At 37.8% G+C, this 27,956-nt stretch overlaps 2 long non-coding RNA genes across 10 annotated transcripts in view; one reads left to right on the forward strand and one right to left on the reverse strand.

Annotated features, from left to right (window-relative positions):
• The window catches only part of LOC116279952 (uncharacterized), a 132,061-nt gene that overhangs the window by 47,409 nt on the left and 56,696 nt on the right, over positions 1-27,956 (reverse strand). For 6 of the 7 annotated variants that reach the window (XR_012071855.1, XR_012071856.1, XR_012071853.1 and 3 more), the window contains one exon: positions 1,448-1,561. This is a non-coding gene — a long non-coding RNA (uncharacterized lncRNA). The remainder of the gene's footprint in view (positions 1-1,447; positions 1,562-27,956) is intronic. The other variant, XR_012071858.1, reaches the window with a different exon arrangement.
• LOC116279954 (uncharacterized) lies at positions 154-27,937 on the forward strand. Of its 3 annotated transcripts, none has more exons than XR_012071862.1 (4): positions 154-404; positions 925-1,013; positions 1,528-1,572; positions 27,531-27,937. It is a non-coding gene; the product is annotated as an uncharacterized lncRNA (long non-coding RNA). The 3 variants fall into 3 exon arrangements; XR_004189242.2 differs by lacking the exon at positions 27,531-27,937 and adding an exon at positions 2,744-4,350; XR_012071861.1 differs by lacking the exon at positions 27,531-27,937 and adding an exon at positions 1,686-1,903.

Consider the following 27,956-nt stretch of genomic DNA (forward strand, 5'->3'; position numbering starts at 1 on the left):
CTCTCCGCCACCGCGCGGCTGTGGCGCGTGCGGCTGTGGCGCGTGAGCCTGCGCATGCGCCTGCGCAAGATGAGCGCCTCGTGCCCCGCCCCGCCCCGCCCCGCCCCGCCTGCTCTCCTGCGCCTTGACGCGCAGTCCTCGCGCCTCAACTGACGAGTGCGCGCCGAGGGACGGCCGCAGCTCGACGCGGGTTCGACGGCCCACTCTGACGAGCTGTGGGTCCGGATGCCAGTGAGCGCCCCTCACCAGCACCGGGCTTTGCGGCGCTGGGACTGCGGCGGCCTGACCGCCCTCGGCAAGGCTTGTGTCCGCCTGGAGGAGGCGGCCCGGGAGGGGGCTCCGCGAGGGCTACGGCGGCTCCCAGTCCTGCTGAAGCGTCCTGCCGCCCGCACCTGCCCGGGGAGGTGAGAATGACTCATGCAGCGGCCTCGGCCGGGCCTTACCTCTCCTACTGAGGTCAGCTGCCTACGCAGGCCCCCCGGCCCACGGCCGTCAGGACCCCCTCGCAGAGGCCCCACGGCAGAGGGTCCAAATCAGCCTTTACAACGTGCTTGGCTGGCCCAACTCTTCTGTGCCCTGTTTTCTGAGATTATTGGTCTTCTATCCCCAGGAGCAAAGCTGTACCCTGATGTGGCCCACTTTTTGCTGCAGCAGCCTTACCCTTCAGGCCATCCAGTTAGCAGTTCTGAGAGCTGTAATGTGAACTTAAACACCAAACTAGATTCTTTGAAGAAAGTGGGGGAGGGGGGACAAAAAAAGTTAGAAGTTATGAAGCCCTCAGCAGCTCATTATGAAGCAGTAATTGAAGAAATGCAAACGATATGCTGAGGCTCTTTTTACTTAAATTGGTTTTTTAGTATTTTATTTATATTTTAATAGACCCCATGTTTCCAGATGAATTCAATTTTTGTATCACAAATACAGTTCACTTCATCGTGTAGGGGATACAAGGAGGAACTCATTCTGTCCTTACCATTGTGAAACTTACCAGTAGGGAATAAATACAGTACAAGGTAAGTACAGTGCTATATATTGCTATCACTTTAAGACGCAAAATGCTAGATACTAAACACTGTATATATTATGTAATTTAAACTTCAGGACATCACCATGAAGTAAGTAACGTACTTTCATTGTTTACTGTATACCGATGTAGAAAGTAAGGCACAGAGAGATTAAGCAACCTGTCCAAGATCACATAGCTATTAATTAAGTGAAATTTAGGTATTCTGACTCCAGAGCCCATACTCTTAACCCTTGGTATTACTGTACTGCTTCCAGAACCACATTGAGAATATGCAGGATCCCAAGTAAATGTTTTTGCAAGGACCCTGATTATGTAAACAATCTGATTAAAAGTTGTATTATTACATTCATCACCCCACATAAGGTATGATGCTTTGTTAATGAAGATTTGGGGTAATGGGTAAAAACAAATGGTACTTACATATTTACTTACTGTCATATCAGTGTACATAAAGATTCTTGGTACTCTCTAACAGTGATATCTTTTTATCTTTATTTCAGATGCATCATTCCTGGCTAATTTCACATCTCACACCTGAGAAAAAGGTAATGATAGTATTATTACTCACAGGATTATGACTCTTCAGAACCTATTTGTCTTGAAACAGTATAGACCTTCTTGCCTCTCTGTTTTCCTAATGCCATTTATTTAATGCTAGTTACATCATGAATTAAGGCACCACATCATCCATCTTGTCACCTGCGAATACTGGCTTCTGAAGATTTTCATTGGTTGCTGCAGTGTTTCATTAATGATGAGCACAAATGCAGGTCTTACCCAGAGTATGTAGTCAGATGTGAATGGTAATTTTGTTTTCTAGATTGTTAAATTTACACTTTGGAATTTGATGATATAAATGTAAAACAATGTACCATCCACTATGTCTTTTCTTGAATTCTTTAGGCCATAATCACAATATTCCTAGAATAATCTCTTTTAGTGTTGACTGCACCCTAGCTTGCTTACACTGCTACCAGTAGCAGGGAGAATAGGTGAGAGGCCACTGGCTGGTCAAAAGAACAATCCCATGGCTCAGGATATCCAGCTCTCTTCTAGCATGACATAAGAATGACCAGGGAACAACCCTTCGTCATAAACAAACTAGGAGTAGGAGGGAATTTCCCCAGCCTAATAAAGGACATCTACAAAAATCCCACGACTGCATCACTTAATGGCAAAAGACTGAATACTTTCCCCATTAAGATCCAGAAAAAGAAAAGAATGTTCACTCTCACTCCTTATATTCAACATTGTATTGGAGGTTCTAACTAGATCTGTCAGGCAAGAAAAAGAAAGAAAAGGCATCCAGTTTGGAAAGGAAGAAGTAAAAATAAATCTATTCACAGAATACATGATCTTATACATAGGAAATTCTAAGGAATGTACTTAAAAACTATTAGAGTTAATAAATGAGTTCAGTGAGGTTGCAGATTACAAGCTCAATATACAAAAATCAGTTGTATTTCTATACACTTGGAATGAATAATCTGAAAATGAAATTTTTAAAACCTCCATTCTTAATACCATCAATAAGAGTAATACTTAGGAATAAATTTAACAGAAGAAGTGCAAAATGTATACTCTGAAAACTGAAAAATTATTAAAAGAAATTAAAGAATATCTAAGTAAAGATTTTCTTATGAATCATTTTGCTATACACCTGAAACCAACACAGCATTGTAAATCAACTATACTTCTATTTTTTTTTATTTTAAGAAAAAAAGTTTCCTTTTAAATGTCATGTTCATGGATTGGAAGACAACACTATCAAGATGACAGTACTCCCTGGATTGATCTAGAGATTCAACACAGTACCTACCAGAATCCCAGATGACTTCGTTATAAAAATTGACAAGTTGATTCTGAAATACACATGGATGGGAGTGGGTGTTGGGTAACTCAGTGGTAGAGTGCCTGCTTAGCATGCACAAGGTCCTGGGGTCAATCCCCAGTATCTCCATGAAAAACTAAGTAAATAAACCAAATTACCTCTGCCCCCCCAAAAAAATAAAAATAAAAAAATAATAAAATGCACATGGAATTGCAAGGGACCTTGAATAGCCAGAATAATGCTAAAAAGAATTAAGTAGGAGGACTCACATTTCCCAATTTCAAAACTTACTACAAAGCAACAGTAATTAAGACAGTGTGTTGCAGGCACAAAGAGAGACATATACATCAATGAAACAGAATTAAGAGTCTAGGAATAAACCCCCAAATCTATGGCCAACTGATTTTTGACAAAAGTACCAAGACCATTCAGCGGGGAAGAATAATCTCTTCAACAAATGGCACTGGGACAACTGAGTATCTACACGCAAAAGAATGAAGTTGAACCCTTACCTTACACCGTCTACAAAAATTAACTCGGAGCTAAAACTGTAAAACTCATTTATAAGAATATATAGGGGGAAATCATAATGCCATTTACTTGGCAATGATTTATTAGATATGACACTGGAGGGACAGACAATAAAAAAATAAATTGGACTTCACCAAAATTAAAAATTTGTGCATCAAAGGACACTATCAGGATTGTGAAAATGCAACATGTGAAATAGAAAAATATTTATAAATCATATATCTGATAAAAGGGCTTCCATCTAGAATATATAAAGAACTCTTACAATGTAATCACAAAAAGACAAACCAGATCCTAAAATGGGCAAAGTATCTGAATAGATGTTTCTTCAAAGATACAGATAGCCAATAAGTACATGAAAAGATGCTCAGCATCATTAGTCATCAGAGAAATGCAGATCAAAACCACAGTGAGATACCACTTCATACCCACTAGAATTGTTCAAATCAAAGTCAGATAACAACAGGTGTCAGCAAAGATTTTAAGATATGGGACTCTCATAACGCTACTGGTAATAATGTAGAATGTGGTACAACCACTTTAGAAAACAGTCTGGCAGTTCCTCAGATGATTAAACATAAAGTTACCATATGACCCAGCAATTCTGCTCTTAGGTACATTTCAAGAGAAATGAAAACATGTCCACATAGAAACTTCCACACGAATATTTATAGCAGCTTTATTCATAATAGCCAAAAGGCAGAAAGAACCCAAGTATTCATAAGCAGATGAATGGATAAGCAAAATGTGGTGTATCTGTACAATGGAATATTTTTCAGTCATTAAAAAAAGGATGAAGTATTGATGAACTTTGAAAACATAATGCTAAGGGAAAGAAGCCAATCACAAAAGATTACATACCATATGATTCCATTTATATTAAAGTATAGAATAGGGAAATGTATAGAAATAGAAAGTAGATTAGTGGTTGCTTAGAGCAGTATTGGGGAGGCCATCTGGGTGATAGCTGAAAGGTGAGGGTTTCTTTTTAAGATGATGAATATGTTCTAAAACTGTAGTGATGGTTATCTATGAATATACCAAAAGCATTGAATTGTATACTTTAAATAGATGAATTTGATATGTATGGTATGATATGTGAATTATCTCTCAGTAAATTTTTTTTAAGTGCATGTGTTCTGGAGTGGAGAGATCTATGTTCATTTATTTATTTTTTTTAACATTTTTTATTGATTTATAATCATTTTACAGTGTTGTGTCAAATTCCAGTGTAGAGAACAATCCTTCAGGTATACATGAACATATATATATTCATTGTCACATTTTGTTTCCTCTGTGAGCTACCATAAGATCTTGTGTATATTTCCTGGTGCTTTACAGTATAATCTTGTTTATCTATTCTACAATTTTAAAATCCTGTCTATCCCTTCCCACCCTCCACCCCCTTGGTAACCACAAATTTGTATTCTATGTCTATGAGTCTATTTCTGTTTTGTATTTATGCTTTGTTTTTTTGTTTTTGTTTTTTAGATTCCACATATGAGCGATCTCATATGGTATTTTTCTTTCTCTTTCTGGCTTCACTTAGAATGACATTCTCTAGGAGCATCCATGTTGCTGCAAATGGCGTTATGTTGTCGGTTTTTATGGCTGAGTAGTATTCCATTGTATAAATATACCATGTCTTTATCCAGTCATCCATTGATGGACATTTAGGCTGCTTCCATGTCTTGGCTATTGTAAATAGTGCTGCTATAAACATTGGGCTGCAGGTGTCATCCTGAAGTAGGGTTCCTTCTGGATATAAGCCCAGGAGCGGGATTCCTGGGTCATATGGTAAGTCTATTCCTACTCTTTTGAGGAATCTCCATACTGTTTTCCACAGTGCCTGCACCAAACTGCATTCCCACCAGCAGTGTAGGAGGGTTCCCTTTTCTCCACAGCCTCTCCAGCATTTGTCATTTGTGGATTTTTGAATGATGGCCATTCTTACTGGTATGAGGTGATACCTCATTGTAGTTTTGATTTGCATTTCTCTGATAATTAGTGATATTGAGCATTTTTACATGTGCTTATTGATCATTTGTATGTCTTCTTTGGAGAATTGCTTGTTCAGGTCTTTTGCCCATCTTTGGATTGGGTTGCTTGGTTGTTTCTTATTAAGCCGTATGAGCTGCTTATATATTCTAGAGATCAAACCTTTGTCGGTTTCATTTGCAAAGATTTTCTCCCATTCTGTAGGTTGTCTTTTTGTTTTACTTATGGTTTCCTTTGCTGTGGAGAAATCTATGTTCAGATCCCAAAACTGTAATTAGTAGATATTTTATCTGTCCTTGAAGGTAGTTTCTTAATATCTCTGAGTCTCAGTCTCTTCATCTGTGAAATAGGGATAAATTTAAATAATGCATATAAAGCACTTAGCATAATGCCTGGAATGAAATATATTTAATAAGTGTCAGCCATATTGCCCAAGATTACCTAGTTGTTTGGTGCTGGAATCCTAATTTCACAAACATTTCTATGTCCTTTATATAATATCCTCTTTAGCCCTATAGACCTGAGGATATAATAGGGATGGTATATGGAAAGTTTATATATTCTATATGATGATGTGTTAGCTTGGAAATGTAGACTTTCTTGGTTTGTTGTTAACTCGCTGCTTTAAATCTTCTTCCATCACCTCAAACGTATTCATCGTATCAATTACCTCTTCAGATAAATAAGCTGTCTTTGATTTGCAAATGACAGACACTCAATTCACACAAGTGTGAGGGAAGAAAATACATTTATTAGTTCATTTAAAAGGAAGTTGTGAAGTCCAGGGATGGGGCCGAGTTCAGGTACTCAAAAAATATAATTTCTCTCCAGTCTTGGATCTGATATTCTCTTCGTGACCCTTTTCACTGACAGAGTCTCTCCTAACTCTTCTGGACTGAACTCTCCTCAACTAAGCCCTGACTTTTGGGCTTCCATGTTCTTCCCTGCATTGTCCTATTTTAGCAAGAATTCTACTAAGTCATTTTAGCCAGAATCTCCCATCCTTGGTATCTAATCACCCTCAGTGATCTCCTTGATTTCCTCATCTTCCACCAACCCCCAGGTGATGTCTGATCTCCCTGGCCTGCTTTCAGCAAGAATCCTGTCAAGTTGATTTAGCCAGAATCCCTGTCTGGCCGTGATGTTTCCTCTTAGTAATTTTCCATCCACTGACCCCTATCCTACTCCTTGGCTATAAATTCCCACTTTTCCTTGTTATATTTGGAGTTGAGCCCAATCTCTCTCCCCTGCTGCAAAACCCAATTGTAGTGGTTCCCAAACCTATTTGATAGTACCCCTGAATAAAGCCTGCCTTAACATTCTGTAACAAGTATCAGGAATAACTTTTTTCTTTAATATTACTCCCACTGAGCCTGGATTTTGCCAAGCTGGGACAGTAGAAACATGGCTACAGATAGTTCAGGATTATGTCATCCCAGTTTACCAACCCCAGGGGAAAGATAAAACATCTCTTTCAGCATCTGTGGAAAAAAAATCTAAGAGATTTCTCACAGCAGCTGTGTAAGGATGCATTATCAGGGAAATCTTAGGGGAATTTTATCAAGAGAATGCATACTAATGCCATATATCACTGCATTGGACTATATATCGTGTTCTTCCCCAGTACTAAAATGTTTATCTTACAGTACTTAAGGGTCTACAACAGCACTAAAATATATATCTTGTTTTAGTACTTAAAAGGTCTCCTATAAGGAGCCAATCCTTACTGACTAAAGAGAGTGTAAAAGGCGCCTATTTCAACTGCAGATGGCATTCTGGCCATCTCGTCATCCTAAGGCATTTTCTTTGAGGAAGGCCCTTTTAGTATTGACAGTCTGATGGGATTGGTGACCCTACTTGATACACCCACTAGAATAATGGAACCACTCATGCTTCATGCTCCCAAACTGCTTAGTTTCAAAGGAAACAAGTCTTGGCTCCCTTTTCAACTCCTGTCTTCACATTCCATATCTCACCCCTTTGCTTTTTTCTGACCTAACTCTGACCTCTTAACTGATTCAGAATGTGCTGAGTGCAGAATGCTCGCCAGATGGTTTTTTTAAATAGACTTTATTTTTTTTAAAGCCATTTTAGGTGTCACAGCAAAACTGAGTGGAAGGCACAGAGATTTCTCCTTTACCCTCTGTGCCCCCCACCACTCACCCGTCCTCCCACATTATCAACATTCCCCACCAGAGTGGTACATTCTTTACAGTTGATGAGCCTACATTGACTCGTCATCATCCAGAGGCCATCATTTACATAAAGATTCACTCTTGGTATTGTACATTCTGTGGGTTTGGGCAAATGTATAATGACACTTATCCACCACTATAGTATCACACAGAGTGCTTTCACTGCCCTGAAAACCCTCTGTGTTCCGCCTATTGATTGCTGCCTCCTTCCTAACCCTTGACAACCACTGATCTTTTTACTGTCTCCATAGTTTTACCTTTTATGGAATGTCATAAAGTTAGAATCATGCATATGTAGCCTTTTCAAATTGGCTTCTTTCACTTAGTAATATGCATTTAAGTTTCCTTCATGTCTTTTCCTTTTGGAAGTCAGTAAGATATGACTTCCCCACTAAGAAGTTACACTTTGACTCAATACCTCTTGGTATATCTAAAAAGATTTTCGTCTGGAACATATCAAGTGTTCTAAAAGATCTGTTCTTTACTCCAGTTTTCCCTAGGGTATTTTTGGCAGAGAGTCTTTAATACACGTCCAACTGAGTTGATGCTAATATGTGTCACCACCTAGAATGTAGTTCTTGACTGGCAAGTTGAACATACTCCAGATTCTTCAGGGGCCTCTTTTGTAGCCTGGTTTATGCTTGAAAAATAGGTAATGTTTTTAGATGGCTCACTGCTAGGCCATGGGATATGCGTGTCCCCTGAGATGCAGTGAAGAAATACACTGAAAGAGTAGGACATTTAGGTGGGAGAACAAGGGTTTGTTCATGTTGAATCAGGGACCTGTTAGAATTCTGATACCAGGAGACTGTAGACAAGCCATTTGAGAAGGAGGCTTTTTGGATGAGTTAAGGTCAAAGTGAAACAGAAAAGCTTACTCACCATCAGGACAGTAAGTTTATTTTTTGAGTTACGTTTTGAGGTTGTGTAGTGGGCAGCCAAATCAAACAGGGGGGCCATGGAGTCATCTTTCTTTCATTTAAGATACTATTACACAGTCCATTCACATTTAATGTTATTACTGATATGGTTAGATTTATGTCTGCCATTTTGAATTTGTTTTTTCTGTGTCTCAAGTCTTTTTTGTTCTTTTCCTCTTTACTACCTTCTTTTGCATTAAGTGAATGTAGTCTAGTACCCTTTAATGATTTCTTTTGATGATCATACCAGGTAACAAATTTTTTTATATACACTTAATTGTTTCCTTAAGATAAATTCCTAGAAGTGGAATTATTGAGTCAAAAAATTGGCACATTTATAAACCTTTGATATTCATAGCCACGTTTCTCTCCTAAAGAGTTGTTGCAAGTTTACATTCCCATCAGCAAGGCCTTTATGTGTTGTTGACTGATCCTAGGTATCAGTCTCTTATAGGGTTTAACTTAATTCATTATAACTGGCTCTTACATAAATACTGAAATTTGAGCTGAAATCTAGTAATTTAAGGCTGATTTAATGTTCAGAATTGAGGATCAGCTATGAAATTAGCTTTCTTGGCAATTAGCACCTGGTATTATTTAATGGTGATTATCCTGATGAATTTCCAGAAAAAAGTATAGCTTTTTATCTCAGATCCTACCATATCTCAGCTAATCTCAGAATGAGAATGAGGATGAGGACATAGTATTGATCTATTTGACTAGAGCCTCAGCCAACCTTAACATTGGAGAGATTTAACACAAAATGCTTTCTTTAAACCAAGTCATTCTGAGTTTGAGCCATAGGTTCAGGTCTAATTCCTAACACTCTTTCCTCTGTAATGTACAATCAAGATCTTTCTCCTAGTTCTTTGTGATGATGGGATAGTTCTGTACCTTGATAATAGTGGTGGTCACAGAAATTTACATATGTGATAAAGTGGCTTAGAACCATGCACACACATTGTATCAGTGTCAGTTTCCTGGTTTTGCTATGTTAACATAGCTATGTAAAACATAACCATTGGGAGAAATTGGGGAAGGATACATGGGACCTCTGTGCTATCTTCAGTTTCCCATGAGTCTATAATAATTTCACAGTAGAAAGTTTAAAAAAGAAATCTTCCTCTAAGCACTACCAAAGGAACATTTTAAATTTATTTTTGCATAAATTATGCCTTCACAGTTTTACTCTCTCCCCTTTTCCACCTAGCCCATTACCATTATCCCATTTCTATTACTCCTCTTAACTTATTTTCTTCTATACACTTCTCATATATTTTTATGTAATACAAGCACATATGGATATATATTCTTACTTTTTCCAGGTTTCCCACAGAAAGGGTATGTGTTAGTCTGGGTCCTCTGAAAAGCTATTGCCAAGACAGAATTTAAGAGTAATTCCCAGAGTTTTAATTGTTACGTCAAAGAGAAAATGTATTTGCAATTTATAATAAATATTTCTAAAATTGTTCTCCATAGGTGTTTAGTATTTTGCAATCCCATAGGCAAAGTAAGAGACTGAAGCGTTGGTTTCTTCTCAACTTGCCAGAAGAATGTACTGTCAAACTTTTGAATTTTGTAAATCTGGATTTTGTGATGTGATTTTAATTTGCGTTTATGTTATTATGAGTAAGTTTGAGCATCTTTTTGTATTTTTAAAAGTCTTTGATATTTCTTTTCCTATGGACTGTCTGTCCTTTGCTAATATTTCTACTGGGTTGGTAGGTACTCTTCATGTATAAAGGAGATTAGCCTTTGTAATAAGATTTGCTACTTTTTTCAGGTTGTATTGTCTTTTGGCTTTCTTTATGGTGTATTATGCCGTTCAGAAGTTATTCTATGTAGTAGAATATATTAATCCCTTATTTTATGGTTTCATAGTCTTAACTAGACTTCCCTCTCTCCAAGGTTCTAAAAGAAGAATTCCATGTACTCTTCTAGTATTTTTATGTGTGAACTTGTTATGTATGATTTTTAAAATTAAATCTTCTGTTGAAGTTTATCCAAGTGTATGGTACAAAGTATGCATTCACCTATTTTTTGAGGTAGAGTTGATTTACAATATTCTGTTAGTTTTAGGTATACAACATAGTGATTCAAAATTTGTATTGATTATACTCCATTTAAAATTACTATAAAATATTGGCTACATTCCTTGTGCTGTGCAGTATATCCTTGTAGCTTATTTATTTTAAACATAGTAGCGTGTATTTCTTAATCCCCTACCCCTGCCTTGCTCCTCCCTGCTTCCCTCTCCCCACTGGTAACCACTAGTTTGTTCTCTATGTCTGTGAGACTGTTTCTGTTTTGTTACATACATTCATTTTATTTTTTAGATTCCATATATAAATGATAACATACAGTATTTGTCTTTTGCTGCCTGACTTATTTTACTAAGCGTAATATCTTCCAGGTTCATCCATGTTATTGCAAATGGCAAAATTTTGTTCTTTTTATGGCTGAGTAGTATTGCGTTATGCGTGTGTGTGCGTGTGTGTATGCTACATCTTCTTTATCCATTCATCTGTTGATGGATACTTAGGTTGCTTCCATATCTTGGCTATTGTAAATAATGCTGCTATGAACATTGGGGTGCATGTATCTTTTCAAATTAGTGTTTCGTTTTCTTCGGCTATATACCCAAAAGTGGAATTGCTGGATTATATGATAGTTCTATTTTTAGTTTTTTGAGGAACCTCCACACTGTTTCCATAGTGGCTACACCAATTTACATTCCCACCAACAGTGTACAAGGGTTCCCTTTTCTCCACATCCTCATCAACGTTTGCTATTTGTAGACTTTTTGATGATACCCATTGCAACAAGTGCAAGGTGATATCTCATTGTTTAATTCGAATTTCTCTAATGATTAGCAATATGAGCATCTTTTCATGTGACTGTTGGCCATCTGTATGTCTTACTTGGAAAAATGTCTATTCAGGTCTTCTGCCCATCTTTGAATCAAGTTGTTTTGACATTGAATTGTATGCACTGTTTATATATTTTAGATATTAACCCTTTATCAGTTATATCATTTGCAGATATTTTCTCCCACTCAGTAGGTTGGCTTTTCTTTTCCGATGATTTCCTTTGTAGAATAGATGACCTTTTAAAAGTTCCTGTCACTGAATCCTCAGGACTCATTGGGTGGCTAGGTGCTGCCCTCTAGTGCCTCTGGCTACCATCTAGTGATACCTGCTACACTTCTGCATAGTGTAGTGACTTGCTGTATGAGTGCTGGTGGTCTTGCTGCTTGACATGGCTGAGGCTTCCTGTTCAGCTTAGCTCTTGGGCACTAATAAAAATGCTCACATATAAAAACGTTGCTTCTGAATAGCAGCAACCATGCCTCTCTGTCCCTAGCACCTGGGACATCTAAGATGTTCGCTAGTATTTTCTAAGAATGAGACACAGCAAAACTCTCGTGTAAGGCTTATGTGGAGGGAGAAAATCACAGCACTGGCCTGTCTGGATTTTTCTTTATGGAGCTATGATATGACCCATCGTACATGTGGATCAGTAACTGTGGGGTTCCCTGAAGAAATTCTGTTATAGCAATAATTGTGATGTGGTAGCATTATCATGGAAGCAGGGTCTGGCTCTAGCAAGTTTTCTAGAAAAGGTTGACTCTGAATCCTTTACAGTTGTGTAGCCCTCCATGGTTCACTATAAACCATGAGGCAGGAAAGGCAAATGTGGAGGTCCGTGCCCACATCATTAAAAATGACAGTGTGTTCATTACGTGAATGTGCCCTTGTTTAGGAAGACACTGATCCCACTGTCCTGTCCACACAAGCACCCTCCATCGGTGGTACCGTATCAATAAATAAAGCTGTACTAAAGGCCTATTCTGCAAAAAAGGCATAAGATTGTCTTTGGCTCTAACTCCTCAGCTTGGGGATAGGAGCAAGGGCTGGGTAAGTTCCTGTAGAAGAGTTTGCAGCAGATGGTTTTAATGTCTTAGAGGGATGACAGTAACGATGGGTTATTTGGTGCATTGGTTGGAACTGGTGCCAAGTTTGCTGACTTTGATGATTTTGTCTGGGGCAAGAAGTCAGGCTAGTGGGAGACTGAAAAATGTTGCAGCAACAAAAAAGTGACAGCAAATGCAGGAAGCAGGAGCTGATTGGGTAGGAGATAAAGTATTCTGTTCACTTCCTCTTCATCCAGTCGGTGTGGGGGAGTCCCATCCTAAGGTTCTGGGGATGGCGAAAAAATGCATGACACCTGACACGGAACCCGTGCAATTGACAGCAGTTTATTAATCACATATATTCACAGCCCGAGGAGGAGGACACAAAACACCATGTAGTGCCATACTGGGCTGCTCTCGGGAATAAACTGAACAAACGGGCGGTAGGAGGTAGGCTTTACAGTAACAAGAAGGTGAGGTGACTCTTGGTTCCCACGGGAGGATGTGATTGGTTTGTATGAATAATTCCACAGGCTGCTGGGAGGTAAAACCCATTAGGCTGAGGATGGGTGAGGTGCAGCTGGTCCAGCTGACAGGGAAACTAGTGAGTAGGGGACCTTTCCCACTGGGTGAGGGGCATATCTGGCAAGAGTAGAACTCATGGTTGGGCCTTTGGGACCCTGTAAGGCTCAAAGATGTCAAGGCAGCACATGAAACTTTAGGCCTTATAGTACATACAGGGCAGTAATAAAAGATTAAGCTACTTTGTAGGTTTCTTAACCTGCTATTAAAAAGTTGACACAAGATGCTTTTTACTTGTATATTCACCTTATTTGATTTTTGTTAACCAATCATTCAGTGCTTTTTGGTAGAAAAAGTCTTCTTTTTCTTGTATATGGAATTTTTAAGTTCAAAAAAATTGTTGAAGGAGCTCAAATCCATCTCATTGTTCAGGTGAGACTATTCCTAAATTATCTTAAATGTAAGGATCTATTTTGGTTTTGAAAAGATAATAAGGACTTTTTAAAAAATAGCATGTAGTAATTGTTTTTTTGTCTTAAATCATTTTAAAAATATTCTTAATTAGGCCTAGGGGAAAAAACTCATGAGAATTGGATTTCTGGTAATGGCTTTATTGAGATGTAATTCACATACCATATAATTCACCCAATTAAAGAGTAAAATTCAGCAGTTTTTAGTATATTCACAGAGTTAGGCAACCATCACCACTCTCAATTTAAGAACATTTTCATCACCCCGAAAGAAACCCCGTATCATTTAATCATCACCCCTCAACCTTCCCATCCCCCAACCCTAGGCATTCACTTAATCTACTTTATGTATAAATTTGCCTAGTTTGGACATTTAATGTGAATATAATCAACAATATTGGTCTTTGGAGACTGGCTTTTTTAACTAAGCAGAACATCTGAAAGGTTCTTCCTTGTAGCACATATCAGTAGTTCATTCTTTTATGGCTGAATAATATTCCATTATGTGGACATGTAACACATTTGTTTATCCACTCACCAGTTGATGGGTATTTGGGTTGTTTCTGCCTCTGGCTATTACGAGTAATGTTGCTGTGAACATTCATGTACAAGGTTTTGTATGGGCATGTTTTCATTTCTCTGGGTGTATTCCTAGAGTAGAATATGGGTCATATGGTAACTCTGTGTTTGACCTTATGAGGAGCTGTTTTCCAAAGTGGCTGCACCATTTTACATTACCACAAGCAGTATATGAGGGTTCCAATTTCTTCACGTCCTCACCAACTCTAGTTATTACCTGTCTTTTTTATTATAACCATCCTAGTGGTTGCAAAGTGGTATCTCACTGTGGTCTTGATTTGGATTTCTCTGATGACCAGTGTTATTGAGCATCTTTTCACATGTTTATTTGCCATTTGTATATCTTCTCTGAAGAAATGTCTACGCATGTCCTTTGCCTATTTTTTGGATTTGGTTGTTTGTCTTTTTGTTGTGGGAGTTCTTTATGTTTCTGGATACCAGTCTCTTATCAGATACATGATTTGCAGATATTTCTCCTATTATTTGGGTTATCTTTTCATTCTCTTGATAGTGTCCTTTGATACACAGAAGTTTTCAGTTTGGATGAAGACTAGTTTCTGTATTTTTTTCTTTGTTTATGCTTTTGGTATCATATATAAAAACAACATTGCCAAATCCAAGGTCATAAAGACTTTCTCCCATGTTTTCTTCTAAGAGTTTTATTGTTTTAGCTCTTAAGTCTTTGATCCATTTGGAGTTAATTTTGCATCTGGTATGAGGTAGGGATCCAAATTCACTCTTCTATGGATATCCTGTTGTCATAGTACCATTTGTTGAAAAAATTCTTTTCCCCATTGAGTTGTTTTGACACTCTTGTCAAAAATCAGTTGACCATATATTTGAGAGTCATTTCTCAATTCTCAACTCTATTCCATTGAGATATATATATATATATATATATATATATATATCTCCTTATGCTAATACCATGACCATGCTGTATTGATTACTGTAGGTTTATAGTAAGTTTTGAAAGCAGGAAGTGTGAGTCTTCTACACTACTTTGCATTCTTTTTCAAGATTCTTTTGACTATTCTAGATCCCTTGAATTTCCTTACAGGTTTTAGGATCAGCTTATGAATTTATGCAAAGAAGTTGGCTGGAATTCTGATAGGGATTATGTTGAATCTGTAAATCAACTTGGGGAATATTGCCTTTTTGGCAATATTAAATCTTCCAATCTGAGTACATAAGATATCTTACCATTTATTTAGGTATTTTTAAAGTTTTCAACAATGTTCTATAGTTTTCAAAGCATAAATTTTAAACTTCATTTGCTAAAATTTTTCCTCAGTATTCTTTTTTATGCTGGTGCATGTGGAATTGTTTTCTTAATTCCAACTTTGGATTATCATGGTTAATTTAAGGTTCACTTGAAGTATGACATACATACATAAAAATAGACAAATCTTCAGTGTACATCTCAATAAATTAGCAGAAAGTGAACACATCTAAATATCCACCTCCATTATGTTCAAGATACAGAACATTACTAGCACCTATTGTATCCCCTCCTAATCACCTCCCACCTTCCCTTCTCCCTAAAGGTAACGTCTCTTCTGATTTCTAACATCTCTGTTTGAATTTTATATAAATGGAATCATACAACATCTGTTATTTTATTCAACATTATTTTTGTGAGATTTATTCATATTGTTTTATGTAGGAGTAATTTATTCATTTTCATTGTTGTATAGTATTCCATTGTACGAGTATACCACAATCTATCCATTCTACTGGTGGACAAATTTGTTTATTACTTTTAGTTTGAGATTATTTTAAATAATGCTGCTTTGAACATTCAAGTATGTTTTGTCTTTTGGTGAACATGTATATACATTTCTCTTGGGTATAAACCTAGGAGTAGAATTGCTGGGTCATAAGGAAATGCATATGGTAATCTTTAATAAATCCTTCCAGTTTTCCATTGTGATTGTACCAATTTACACTTCTACCATGTATGCATGGGAGTTTTAATAGCTCCAGAGCCTTGTCATTTCTTGGCATTGTTTACCTTTTTAATTTCTCCTTTCTGGTAGGCCTATAGTAGTGTATCATTGTGGTTTTAATTATTTATATTTTTGTGACTTCTAGTGAGATTGAAAACCAGCCATTTAGAAAAAAGAAAAAAGAAAACCAGCCGTTTAGATATCTATTCCTGTGAAGCACCTATTCAAGTCTCTTGTCCATTTGCCTACTGGGTTGTCTGCCTTTTTCTTATTGATTTAGGTATTTTTTCTTCAGATATTATGGATGCAATCCATCTGTTGACTAAATGTTATATATGTATATATTCCCCTTCTGTGGCTTGCTTGCCACTCTCTTACTGGTATCTTTTGATGAACAAAAGATCTTGATTTTAATGTGGTCTGATGCGCCAACCTTCCTTTATGGTTAGTGCTTTATGTGTCCCTTTGAAGAACTTTTCCCTATCCTCAAGGCCATGAAGATATTCTTCTGTGTTACATTCTAGTAGCCTTCTGATTTGTTGTGACTACCCTCAAGCAACAGGTTGGGGCCCCAGCCTAAAATGTGACTCTGATGTCAAGACTGATGTTGCCACAGGCACATGTCAAGAGGGTATGAGAAGTTTTATTGCTCACATAGGGGAGGTCTCTGGGGAGAGCAGAGCAGGCCCCCAAAGCAAGTCCTGAGCAAGCAAAGAAAGGAGACTGGCTTGGAATTTTTATTGTGGATTTGATGTTGAGGCCAGAGTGAGGGTTCCCATGTGTGGGCAGGGACCTTGTGTGGTTTGAATCTCCCACTAGTATCAAAGGAGAGAAACCAGGTTTTCTTATCAGTTTCCCAGATATTCGGCATGAGGGGAAGAGAGAGGGCTGAGGCTTTAAAAAGCCATCAGCAGTCAAACATCAAAAAATGAGTCAGACTCTTTATTATGTGGTTTTACTTTTGTCATTTAGATATACTGTACATCTGGAGTTGAATTTTGAGTATAGCTTGAGGTAGAGGTTGCTTCATTTTTTTTTTAACCTAAGGATATCCAAATGACCTACCTGCATTTACTTAAAAGATTCTTCCTTTCTCCACTGTTCTGCAGTGCCACATTGTCATAAATCAAGTGTCTATATATGTATAGGACTTTCTTTTTTCTCTATTCTGTTTCATGGTAACACTTTGTCTATTCTTGCACCAGTGTCACAGTATCTGATTACTGTATATTTATGATAAGTAATTCACATATAACATTGTATTAGTTTTAGGTGTAAGCTTTATAATAAGTTTTAACACCTGGTAAATGATACCCTTTGTTCTTCTTCAAGATTGTCTTGGCTAATCTTGGTTCTTTACATTTCTTTGTTTCTTTACATTTTTGACTCAGATTGTCAGTTTTCTCACACACACACAAAGATTATCACTGGAATTTAGATTGATATTTCTTTGAAACCATAGATCAATTCAGGAGACATCTTTATGATATTGAGCCTCTTAATACATGAACATGGTATATTCCTCATTTATTTAAGTTTTCTTTAACTTCTCTGAATAAAGTTTTATAAATTATGCATGGAGCTCTTGCCTATCTTTTGTTAGATTTATTCCTGGTTGATTATTTTTGGTGACTTTGTAAATTGTATTAGTTTTATTTTCTAATTTTTTGTTGCTAATGTATAAAAATTCTGTTGATTTTTATATATTGGTCTTTTATCTAGTAACCTTTTTAAATTCACTTTTTTATTCTAAGAGTTTTATCTGTAAATTCTGTTGGATTTTCAACATACAAATCAAGTCATCTGTGAATTATGGCTGTTTTATTTCCTCCTTTCTGATCCTTACCTCTTCCCTCTTTTTCATGCCTTATTACATTGGTAGGACCCCCAATATAATATTGAATATAAAGAGTGATAGCAGGCATATCTATCTTACTCCTTATCTCAGGGGAAGAGTTTTCAACATGTCTCCTTTAGATATGTTTGCTTAGTAGATACTCTTTATCAGATTTCTTTTATTCCGTGTTTGAGGAAACTGCTTATCATTCATGAATGAATGTTTAATTTTATCAAATTCTTTTTCTATATTTATCAATTTGATTGTATAATTTTTCTTCCTAATTCACTTAGTGTGAATTGTAGTGATTGCTTTTTCAATCCTAAACTTGCCTTGTGCTCCTGAAATAAACCCAGTTCAGTCATAGTGTGTTACTGTTTTTACATATCATTGGATTTGGTTTGGTAACATTTTGTTTAGGCTGGTAAAACCTATGTTCATAAATGAGATTAGCTTGTAAGTTCTCTTCTCATACTATCCTTATCAGGCTTTGGTATCTTTTGGCTGGAAGCTAAGCTAGAGGCACTGGCAATTTCAGATTACCATAGTTCAGTCAGGGAATAGAGGATTCAAAGTGGATTCAGTCCCTGTGGGGGTTTGTGTGTTTGCAACTACACTTATTGCTATGGCCCCTTCAGGGTCCCAGCCGGAAGTCTGTGTTATTTACCAGAGCCCCTACTCCTTATCAAGCCTGGAATTCCAATTCTTGTTTCTTTTGTTTTATGAATCTGTTGAATTTTATGGTCAGCATTTCAGCCTCTTAGCTCTTATCATTGACAGTAGCCTTAAGGGGAAGAATAACCCCAAATGTCAGATTCCCATCTGCCAACTTCCCTTCTCACCTGAGTCATAGCCCCATAATTTCTCACTGCTTTAGTACTGCCTTCAAACAGACTTTTTTAAAATAGATTTTTATATCTTACAGCAGTTTGAAGTTTCCTGCAACACTGAGGGATTTTTCCATATACTCCTATCCCCCCAGTGCACAGCTTCCTCCACTGTCAGCATCCTGCTCCAGACTGGTACATTTGTTACAGTTGATGAACCTGCACTGACATATCATTATCACCAGAGTCCGTAGTTTACCTTAGGGTTCACTCTCGGTATTGCACATTCTGTGGGTTTGGACAAATGTATAATGACATGTATCCACCATTATAGTATACAGAGTAGTTTCACTGCCCTAAAAATCCTCTGTGCACCACCTGTTCATCCTTTTGTTCTCCCCAATCCCTGGCAACCACTGATATTGTACTGTCTCCATACCTTTTGCCTTTTCCAGAATGTCATATAGTGGGACTTACACAGTATGTAGCCTATTCATACCCTCTTCTTTCACTTAGTAGTATGTATTAAAGGTTCTTCCATCTCTGTTTATGGCTTGATAGCTCATTTCTTCTTAGTGCTGAATAATATTTCATTGTCTTAGATCTACTACAGTTTATTTATTCCTTCTCCTACTGAAGGACATCTGGGTTACTTCTAAGTTTTGAAATTCTGAATAAAGTTACTATAAACATCTGTGTGCAGGTTTTTGTGTGGGCATAAGTTTTCAGCTCCTTTGGATAAATACCAAAGAGTACTATTGCTGGATCATTTAGTAAGGGTATGTTTAGTTTTGTAAGAAACTGCCAAACTGTCTTCCAAAGTGTCTATCATTCTGCATTCCCACCAGCAATGTATCAGAGTTCCTGTTGCCCCACATCCTCACCAGCATTTGGTGTTGTCAGTGTTCTATATTTTGGCCATTCTAACAGGTGTGTAGTGGTACCTTGCAGTTTTAATTTGCATTTCCCTGATGACATATGATGTGGGGCATCTTTTCATATGCTTACTTGCCGTCTGAATTTCTTCTTCATTGAGATGTTTGTTAAGGTCTTTGGCCCATTTTTCAGGGGGGTTGTTTATGCTTATTGTTGAGTTTTAAGAGGTTCTTTTGCAAATGTTAGATAAAATTTCTTTATCATATGTCTTGCAAATATTTTCTCCCAGTCAATGACCTGTCTTTTCTTCCTCTTGGCAGTATTTTTCTTAGGACTGAAAATTTTAATTTTAATGAAATCTAGCTTGTCAGTTCTTTCTTTCATGGATCATGCCTTAACATTTTTTTATTTGTCAGTCGTTCCTAGTTCTTAACAGGGGTGGTCTGAGTAAACTTAATCTATCATTAGATTGGCAGCTCCCTTATTGTTTACTTTGAAATGCTTTTTTAAACTGTGGAAGTACAGTAGCATATTCCAAGAAATGTACTCACAACTTTATCACCCTAACAAAAACTGCCAGCAGTCTGGGCTGCCTCTTTCTGGTCTTTTTTTCTCATGGGTACATCTTTACACAGCTATAATTGTATTGCTCAAATAATTTCACATGCTGGCTTTTTCACTTACCCTATCTCATCAGTATTCTACCTAACTAATTATTGTAACTGTCAGTTTTTTCTAAAAGCTTTTAAATTTCTTAAATCCTCCCAGGAGAAGACCCATAGCTACTTTTTTTTTTCCCATAGCTACTTCTTAAACCGTGGACCAGCTAGCCTGTGCACAGTGATACTAGTGATGGGTAGAACAGAGAGTGGCCCACTGCTGGCCCTGTTGATCGTGGCTAAACCAGGTTTGGCCAGTGGAGCAGTAGAGCCATGAAGCCAAGTACAGGAGAGCAGAACTAGGAGATCTGATCATTATTAACAGTGCCTTAGCTGAGGAGACCTGACACTCAGCCTATTTCAGCTTCTTCCTGCCCTCTCCTCTGCTCTGAGTCATGGAAGTTAGCCAGTTGTCTGCAGCTTCCTCTAATCCCTCCTCTGCCTCAGTCTGCTCAGTACGTCCACCCTGCTGCTTTAGCATCCGTTCCAGCAATGGTAGTAGCTTCTGCCGAAGCCTGCAGTTAGGAGATGGCCTTATCTTCTCAGCCTTGTGCTAAAGTATTCCTGTCAGTTTAAACTTAAACCTGTGTCTTCTTGTTCAACACCTGTCTGGCTGGTGGAGCAGGTGATTAATGAGTATATCATGGGCCTGGATTTAAAAAACAAAATATAACAAAAAACCTTGCCAGTCATGACAGATGATACCCACTCCTCCATCTACCAGGAATGTTCCTGTGCCAAAGATTGCCTGAAAGGACCTGTTCTTTAGAGAAGCAGCTCTCAACCTTTTTTCTGCTCTGATACATTTGACAAATGATACTTATATACTCCAGTGACAATTTCCCACATGTGTGCTGTGACTCTACCCCTTTCTCACACAGCAAAGCACATCTGAATGGAAGTGAGTAAAAGTGGCATATTATAGAGATAAACTTAAATTGTCATTATTTTTCATTGGCTGAAACACAAAATTTGAGATGATTTTATTCAGTAACAAATCATCAAGTTTGAAAACCACTTCTTTGGAGAAAAACAGTCATTCCTCTCATCAGAAGTCAACTACTGAGCACCTTCTGAGGCACAGTTGCAACCCTGTATGTGGTCAGTCATAAGCAAGTTAATTTTGTTATAGTTTTTACCCTCAATATAAATTAAACTTACAGCTCCATGATATTACACTTTATACTTTTGTGACATATATATATATATATATATAGTTTATTGGTTCTTCAAAACCCAAGCCTGTTTATTTTCCAGTGAAGTCAGTGATACAATTCCTAGAATCAGGTATCCGATTGTACTTTGCTCTCCACTGACTGCCCCATGGCCCATGCTTGTGTCTAGCCCCTAACCCTAGGTACTTTTGCCATCCTAGAATTAAGATTGCTTGGGAGAAACAGGGAAAGAGTGAGGAGGGACAAGCCGTCTCCCCAAGGGCAGCAATTTGTTAGGCACCTCTGGAAGACCCACACAGTAATGTAAATTCTTTGCCCAAACTCAAAAAGAGCTGTAAATATAAGACACTCAAGACACTCCTAGGATACCTGAGAGGTGTTTCCTGACATGACAGTGATGGCTAATGTCATGAGTCCTTCCCAAAATCCCAGGCAGTTAAAACTATTGGTGGCCCTCATATTTCCAAGGGATAGATGCAAATGAATAGAAATGGTTAAATAGCTTAAAATACTCCAGTTATCTGGAGAGGTGAGAGCAAGAAGTCAATATGAATGTTTGGGTTTAATATGGTTGTAAAAAGTCCTCCAAAATAGACACTCTAGAGGGGTTTTACCCTTTTCTGTGTTCAAAATTCAACCTTCCTCATTCTATATTATGTCCCTTTTTCAGTATAAAAACTGGTGCTAACCTAAAGGTGCTTTACAGAGTTTATTATTTTATAGAACTGCAGTGCCATGTGTCAGATAAGCTAGGATTAAAATATTTACAAAAGATTTGTCATTTTTGATAATGGAAAAAATTTTACCCAGTATTTATATTCTAGAGATACAAAGTCTTTGAGCATAAGGTATGCACTTGGACAAGGGCTTGGGGAAAATGTGCAATACAGGTGAGAGAATATATCGTTACTGAAACTGTTTCTCACTGGCTGCCTTTGCGTATAGTGCTATTGTAAGCCACAATTTCAGATAATAAATATTTTAGACTGGTGGCTCTCTGTTGCATCTATCCGACTCTGCCTTTGTAGTGAGAAAGCAGCCACAGACAGTACATCAGTAAATGGGGATGACTGTGTCCCAGTAAAACTTTACAAAAATAAGCAGCCTGATACTCACACTGTACTACATTTTCATGAAGCATGCCTTTATTATAGGTAATTGTCATGTTAAAGTGTGACTGTTTTTTAAATGCAAATGTTCAGTGCAAATTTGTGCATTGAAATAAAATGCATTATTTTTCACCTGGCACAAAAAACGTGTGGGCCCACTGTTTTTACGATGTAGTTAGTAGTTACTTTTGCCTGTGATAGTTGTGGCAACCAGAAGCTAGCTGAGGCACAGCTCTTTGTTGGGGAGCCTGCAGCAATCTTCTTGATTTGCCTAGAGATATCTTACTCTGTGGAAATGCTGAGAGCAAGCAAGGTGAGAGCTGCTCCAGGACTGGGCCGTGGGGCAGGGTCCAAGGTCATTTGGTTCCTTCCCCCTACTATCCCATAGCCCCCCCCCACTCCCAGGTCTGTTGTTCTGATCTTGGATTTGTGGAAGAATTCTGTGGGGGACTTTCATCTACTTATTTTCCAAGTGAGATTCTCTTCTATATTCATGAAATTGAAAACTGGTTAATATTCCCTTCAGTCCAAACACATTTGCACTGTATCTTGCTGAAATTTCACAAAGTATTAATGCCCTCCAGTACTGAAATGGATTTTCTCCTATTTTTATATTTCCTTGAACATCTCAATAGTGATTTTGAAGAGAAAAGAATAAAATGGAAAAGGCAATCTGGTTAAATGGGTTCAGTGCTCATTGGCAGTTCTTTTATACCATGAATTCTCTTCTCAGTACTTTAAAGAGTTCCCTCAGGAGGAAAGTACATGGATGGAACACACTGAGCCCTTGCATATCTTAAGAGCACTTTCTTAGCACTTTCTTTTCCCTCTCCCGCTATTTAAAAATTTTATCATGAAATATTTAAGCTATATTATTTGTGTTAGCCCCGGTTCTCTAGAAAACAGAGCCCAGGCAAAACTTAAGTACTAATTCTTTATAGGGAGAGTGAGGGAAAGGGGAAGTGAGGCAGGAAAGACTGGAAAGCAAATGTTAAGGTGGTGCATTACAGAGCCAGCCCAGCTGTCACTTAGCCATGTAGGACATCTCTGGGCAGGCAGAACAAATACTGTGCCTCATAACAATCTGTTAAGAGATGGAGAACAGAGAGAGAATTCATCTGCCTATCTGGTAGCCAGCCTCCAAGACGGCCCTTAACAGTCTCATCATATTTATAATATATTTATATTATATTTATAATATGAATGTACCACTTATAATATAAATATATAATATTTGTGTATTCCCCATACCTTTTTTACAAAAATGAGAGTAAACTATATACTTGCTTCACTTGTGTACAAGAGTATATATTACCTATCTCATCCTTTTTAATGGCTGCATAGTAGTCCATTGTATGGATATATCATAATTTATTTAACCAATCTCATGTTTAACTTGTTTCCACTCTTTCACTATTATAAGTAATGATGTAGTGAACACCCTTACACATAAGTCTTTGTGAGTTTTTCTATTAGTTAAGTTCCTAGAAAGAGAAATGCTCAAAGGCTATGTGCATTTTATATTTGCACAGGCATCCCTAAATTGCACTCCAATTTTTGTTCCTTTTTATGTTCCAACCAGCAGCATGTAAGAAAGCCTCTTTCCCACACTTTCTCTAAACATAGTTTCTAATCATTTTTATTTTTGTCAATCTGAGAAATGAAGATGATAATCTTGTTTTAATTTGTATTTTCTTATTATGAGTAAGATTGATCAGTTTTAAGGTGATAAATGTTTCTTCTAGAAAATCACCTCCAAACAACAAGGAAAATAAGAATTGAAAATGGTATCTTTGTGGAGGGTATAGCTCAGGGTAGAGTGTGTGCTTAGCACTCATGAGGTTTTGGGTTCAATCCCCAGTACCTTCACTTAAAAAATAGATAAATAAACCTAATCCCCACACCCCCACCCCCACTCACCAAAAAAAAAAAAAAAGGAAAGAAAGAAAATTATACTTAGGTAATCTAGGAAACAGCTGTATCTCAGAATTATGGTACATGAAAATGAAAAGTAGTCGGAAGAAATATAAGTGCTCTGGCTTAGAAAAGGTAGTCAAACCCAGGATGCTCCAGAGTTCCTTTAGGGATTTATTGATGTCATCAAATATCTAAGTACTGTCTATTCTTCTCCATCATCCCCAGATGCTGATGTTTTATCCTCTGACCTGTAACCTCAGGGTCACAAGATGACTACTCTAAGTGTAAGCATTAGTCCAACTTCTTATTCAGAGGTAGAAAGCAAGGGGTCACAGGTTGGGGAGCTATAAGCAAGCTCTCATATCTTGTCTCTTTTATCAGAAAATGAACTCTTTCCAAGCAAGAAACCCCCCCCCAGCAAATTTCCCCATATTTCTTATTAATCAGAAGTGGGTCCACATATCCATCCTTAGATGCAAAGTAGTCTAGAAACTGGGACTCTGGCAAAAGGGATCAATTATTTTGCCATGTATTATTGATTAATAAACCACTCCCAAAGAGTGATTTAAAAGACAATTATAGTATTTTATTATCTTTCATTGTTTGTGTGATTGACTGAGGTCAACTAGGCAGATTTGTTTGGGATCTGTCCACAATTGCAGTCAGACAGTGCTGGTGCTGGAATCATCAGAAGACATTCATCTACACATCTGGTACCTAAGTTGAAAAAGTAATCAGTTGGGGCTGGAGCAACTGGGGCTTCTTAGGCATCTTGCTCTATTTCTATGTAGTCTCTTATTCATGGTCTTCTGGACTTCCTACATGGCTACTCGAGGATCCAAGGGCATGTGTCCTGAGAAAAGAGACCTTGGCAGAAGCCATATTGCCTTTTATGACAACATCAGAAGTCACACAGCATTACTTACTCCATATTCTGTTTGTCAGGTGAGTCATAAAAGCCTAGCCAGTTTCAAGAAGAGAAGAAACAGAATCTGTCTCTTGCTGTGGAGGGACAAATTTCAGGAAAAGCATGTCAGACTGGAAATATTACAGTGGCCATTTTCTGACAATATACTATCCCTCAGTTGGCTTTTACCAACCATGATTCATCCTGAGCAATTAGGCATATTGCAGCCCTGAATAAAAATTAGGATACATTTCTGGTGGGAATATAAAATGGTACAGTCACTGTTGAAAATACTTTGATGGTTCCTCGAAAAGTTAAACATAGAATTACCATAGAATTATGACCCAGCAATTCTAATCCTACATAGATATCCAAGAGAATTGAAAACAACCTTGTTTTGGAATGTTCACAGCAGCATTACTCATAATCACCAAAAGGTAGAAACAGCCCAAATATCCATCAACTGATGAATGGATAAACAAATGTTGTATATCCACATGATGGAATACTATTCAGCCATAAAAATGAATGAAGTACTGATACATTCTACAACATGAGCGAACCTTGAAAACACACTGCTAAGTGAAAGAGACCAGACACAAAAAGGCCACATGTTGTATGATTCCATTTATGTTAAATGTTCAGAATAGGAAATTCCATAGACATAGAAAGCAGATTAGTGTTTGACAGGGACTAGGGAGAGGATTGAATGGGGATTGACTGTTTAATGTGTATAGGGTTTATTTCTGAGATGATGAATTTTACCTCTTTTTGTAAAAATTGGGTTTCTGTTAGCTAGGAAGAAGTATGAGAATCACTGGTTAGCAACCAGTTTCCTGTTTTATGAAGAAAGGAAAGCCTGTTGGTCTGAGAAAGTACTTATTTTTCTTTGATTTTTGATATTTATTTTTTTGCTTAATGTAGAATTTTTGGTTGACATTTTTTTCTCCCAGCGCTTTGAAGATCTCATGCCATTGTCTTGTAGCTTGTGTAGTTTTTTATGAGAAGTCTGCTATATTTGTATCTTTGTTCCTCTTTATGTAATGTTTCTTTTTTTCTCAAGCTGAAGAGCTCTTTCTCTTTAGTTCTCAGCAGTTCAAATATGATGTGTCTAGCTGTGTTTTTGTTTATCCTGCTTGGTATTCTCTGATCTTCTGGGATTTGTAATTTGATATGTCATTAATTTTGGAAAATTCTTAGCCATTATTTCTTCAAATATTTCTTTCCCATTCCCTCTTCCCCTCCCCCTCCCTCTCATATTGGCCCACAACTCTTAGATGCTTTTTCTGTTGTGGGGTCTTTTTCCACTTTTTTCCTGTGTTTCAATTTAGATAATTCTATTGAATTATCTTCAAGTTCACTGATTCTTTCCCATGTGTCAAGACTAATGATGAGCTAGACAAAAGAAATCTTTTTCTGTGTTACCATGTTTTCTATTTCTAGCATTTCCATTTGATTCTTTCCTGGAGTTCTCATCTCTCTGCTGAAATTGACCCTTCTGATCATGAAGGCTGTCCACCTTTTCTACTAGGTCCATTAACATATTAATCATAGTTCCTTTAACTTCCCTGTCAGAATAAGTACAATATCTGTGTCATATTAATTGCTTTTTCTCTTAATAGTGTGTCATTTTTCTCTTCCTTCTTTGAATGCCTTGTAATAATAATTTGTTGAAAACTGGACATCTATTGTAAGGCAGTAAAGATTGAGGTAAATGGTTTTTATGCCTGGAGATGGGCGCACCTCTCCTTCTGCTAGGACTTTAGGGTAAGAGATTGAATCAGTCTAGTCAGGATCTGACCTGCATTAGGGTTTTGTTTCTGCTATGGATACTGTCAGTGCGTAATAGGCTTCCAGTGTCTCTAACATTACCTGTGTTTATAGTTGAGGCTGATTTGCCAGAGGTTTTATCAATGCCTGCCCCACCCTCAGCCTTACATCCTCCCTCAGTGCCTGCTCCTCAGAAAATGTCTCCCTTCATGTTCTTGATGCTGTCAGCAGTAGACTGCTGTTACCTGTTACTCGATGCTTGCAAGCCTCCTTGACAGGGCAGGGGAGACAGTCTCTGTTTTTCTGATTCAACATCAGCTTTAGATAGGCACTGTACCCCCTGGGTCTTACAGTTAAGGCCACCTTTATGCCCCTACCCCACCCTCTGTTGGAAGACCACTAATAGTCTGGGTCTCACAGGGGTAGGGGTTTTTTTTTCATCTTTCTCCAGGTGCAGTTTGCTGCCTGATGACAATTTACTGCCCTTCACCCAGAAGCTTATGGCTTTTGTTCTATAGGAAGACAGGGGAGACGGATCTGGGTATGGCTCGGTGCCTTTCTCTGCAGTGGCTGCTCTCCCACAGGCCTGTACCACAAGAAAACTTTCTCAGGAATTGCACACTGCTCCAGTCTCTCTTGTGAACACATGGTAAAGTGAACGGAGAAGAGCCTACAGATAATTGTGAAGACTTGTGGCTCTCAATTTCTGTATTCTCATGCTGGCCTACATTTGGCCTTTAGCAATTCCGTAAAACTGGGTGCTGAATTCTTACCAGCTTGATGGTGTCCAGGAGTGGAGTCAGCCCCAAATAAGTAAGTAAGTGCACCTGAGCTATACCTTGGAGGTGCCTGTCTTTCCTAAAATTAAGATTAATTAGGTTGCCTTGGAACCTCAGCTCTCTAATAAATTTCAAAAAGTTAAGGATTTTCAGACTGTCTTGTGA

Source organism: Vicugna pacos, chromosome 4 (assembly GCF_048564905.1).
Source record: "Vicugna pacos chromosome 4, VicPac4, whole genome shotgun sequence".
NCBI classification, from domain to species: domain Eukaryota; kingdom Metazoa; phylum Chordata; class Mammalia; order Artiodactyla; family Camelidae; genus Vicugna; species Vicugna pacos.